Source organism: Lynx rufus, unplaced genomic scaffold (genome assembly GCF_022079265.1).
Source record: "Lynx rufus isolate CCGP_SWC_20201006 ecotype Redwood Valley unplaced genomic scaffold, mLynRuf1.p SCAF_28, whole genome shotgun sequence".
NCBI lineage: Eukaryota > Metazoa > Chordata > Mammalia > Carnivora > Felidae > Lynx > Lynx rufus.
In genome coordinates, this window is record NW_025814843.1 from 2690043 (window position 1) to 2692657 (window position 2615).

A 2615-nucleotide genomic window follows, 5' to 3' on the forward strand; every position below is an offset into this window, starting at 1 on the left:
GAGGTCTAAAACAGAATGCAACATCTTCAGCCATGAAGCATTTACTAGAACTTCAAAAAAGAACAGAAACGTATCATTGTGATCTAGATCTTTGCTCCCTCTTATGAACCACGTACCTACTGACCTGAGAAAACAGTGTGCCAGGTGGGTTCTCCAGAAATAGGCGCTGAGTTAGGGTGCAAGATAATTATTAGAAATTAACACAGGTGGTGGGAGGGGCTGGAAACAACACTGGCGAAGAGGGAACTGGGATGCAGGCAGGGCCACCCCAGCAGAAAGCTCTGGAACAAAACGTCACACTCGATCTGCATTGAGCCAAAATGCCCCAGCTCGCCCGTCACCTGATGGGGCTGCCCCGGGAGCTGTGAGCTCAGGCGATCTAGGCTGCTGTCAGGCTGAGACCCTGAAGGAGCAGAGAGCTGGAGGCAGACCGTAGTTCCCCAACTAAACAGCACATCCTTCCTCCCGCAGAGGTCTGGACGGCACATCTCCAAGTCGACAACAATGTTTTGGAAAATTTCTGTGTCAGGCTGTAAAATTTCTATCAGTGTCAATGACGTGTCTATTGTTTCCCAAAGAAGTATGTTTGTTTTGCCTTGGCTTTTTTTTTTTTTTTATTAAGAAAAAGAGTTTATTTTGGAAACTTTCAGAGTGCTGCTGTGCTCCATTCGTCCATCTGTTTATTTGTCCAGAAGTACCAGGCTGTGGGGCGCCTGGTTGGCTCGGTCAGAAGAGTATGTGACTCTTGATCTCGGGGTCGTGAGTTCGAGCAGAGATTACTAAAACAATTAAATAAACTTAAAAAAAAAAAAAAAAAAGTACCAGGCTGCTAGGGTGGGCCCAGAAACTACACCCTGGCTGAGCTCTGAAGCTCAGCTCCCAGAAGGCTGATTCCAAGATCAAGCCACAGGTGGAATAGTAAGGTATTACATACTGATGTACTCATCCCTGGACTTGGGCGGGATAAAGAGTTTGGAAGGAGGCTGGAGGAGGCAGAACCCAAGCTTAGCACCTAGCAAAGGGGTTAGACTTCCTGAGAAATTCCAGGGCTGGAGGCTGAGGGGCAGGAAGGAGTGTTCCAAGAGGTTCCAAATTCTGGGCTGGGGTCCAGAGCTATTCAGGTGGGGCCGGGGGGGCGGGGAGAAGAGGAAGATGCTACAGCTACTTTCGTTCACATCTCCAAGCGATCTCGCTTCCCTTTGCAGGGTCACCTCACGTTCCTGACTCAGCAGGAGTGTCAACTCTCTAAGGCTGAGTGTTGGTTCCCTGGCTGTTCCTTCTTCACAAACCCACCTGCCCGCCGGCAACCAGCGTGTAGCTACTCCAGCCACACCCACACCCGCTCGTCCTTCCTCTTACCCAAGAGACGCGGTGTGGGGAAACTGGCCTCATCGCTCAGATAGTAAATGAAGGCCCGAGGGGGTGTGGCGAGCCAGTTCCCGTCACCCCAAGACCAAGCATCCTAAAGCTCTTCCTCCTCTGGTGGGAGCTGGACAGGGGAATGGGGGAGAGGGAAGGAATGAGACAAACAAGTCTCAAAACAACGAGCAAACAAAGACACAAACCATTTCCAGCCCCACTCATTTCCTTCTCCCAGCAATGGGCCAACCATCCCGCACCAGATCGTCTACCCTAATGGTCTGGGAGTCTGGACCAAAGGGTGCAGGCTGGGGGGCCGACCCCATGTGTCCCGGCTGCACCATTCCCAGCTGTGACCTTCGTCCCCTCCACGCCGTCTGCCTCAACCTCGAGCTCATCCCGCTATCTGGCTGTCCTAAGTGCGGTGGCTCTGGTCCTGCACTTTCTCTGGGTGATGTGGGAGGCCGCCCCTCTCAGAGCAGCCCCATCTGCGCTCTGGAGGTGATGGAACATGTCTGCAGCTCACCTGGACCAGACTCCCATCCTCCTGAACACATCAAACCCCTTGGTCGCCAGCTGCCCAAGGAAGCCTTCCTCCTCATCCAACTCCTGGGCCCCATCCGCTTGGTGGGTAAAGGTCCAGACAGGGAGCCCTTTATTCGCGGAGGTGTGCACTTCTGAAGGACTGTTCCAGTGTCCCCCGAAGCCGCTTGGCTTTCTCCTGGCTCTACGTTCCCTGAAGTCATCCTCCACAGCCATCTGCAAGGCCGGCCGGGGACCCCAGCACGCGTGCACATTGCACATTTCCCCCCAGGCCTGCCGTCATCCGGCTGCGGACCCCACATATGGGTATTTTAATAGTGTACTCACAGTGCAAAATTGAAGGCTCGGAAATTGTTTAACGGTTCTTAGGGATGATGGAGCACTAACAGGAGTAGCATCTTTTTTTTTTATTAGTTTTTTTTTTTAATGTTTATTTATTTTGAGAGACAGAGAATGAGCAGGGGAAGAACAGAGAGAAAGACACAGAATCCGAAACAGGCTCCAGGCTCTGAGCTGTCAGTACAGAGCCCGACGCAGGGCTCGAACTCACAAACCGTGAGATCATGACCTGAGCCGAAGCCAGGCGCTCAGCCGACTGAGCCACCCAGGCGCCCCGCATCTTTTTAAAAAAAAATTTGTTTAGTGTTTATTTATGTATTTTGAGAGAGCGAGAGAGAGCAAGTGGGGAGGGGCAGAGAGAGAGAGGGTCAGAC

The 2615-nt window shown here is 52.2% G+C and overlaps 1 pseudogene; it reads right to left on the reverse strand.

Moving 5' to 3' along the window:
* Positions 1-1580: 1580 nt before the first annotated feature.
* On the reverse strand, positions 1581-1872 carry LOC124519564 (pre-rRNA-processing protein TSR2 homolog; annotated as a pseudogene).
* Between the last annotated feature and the right edge of the window lie 743 nt (positions 1873-2615).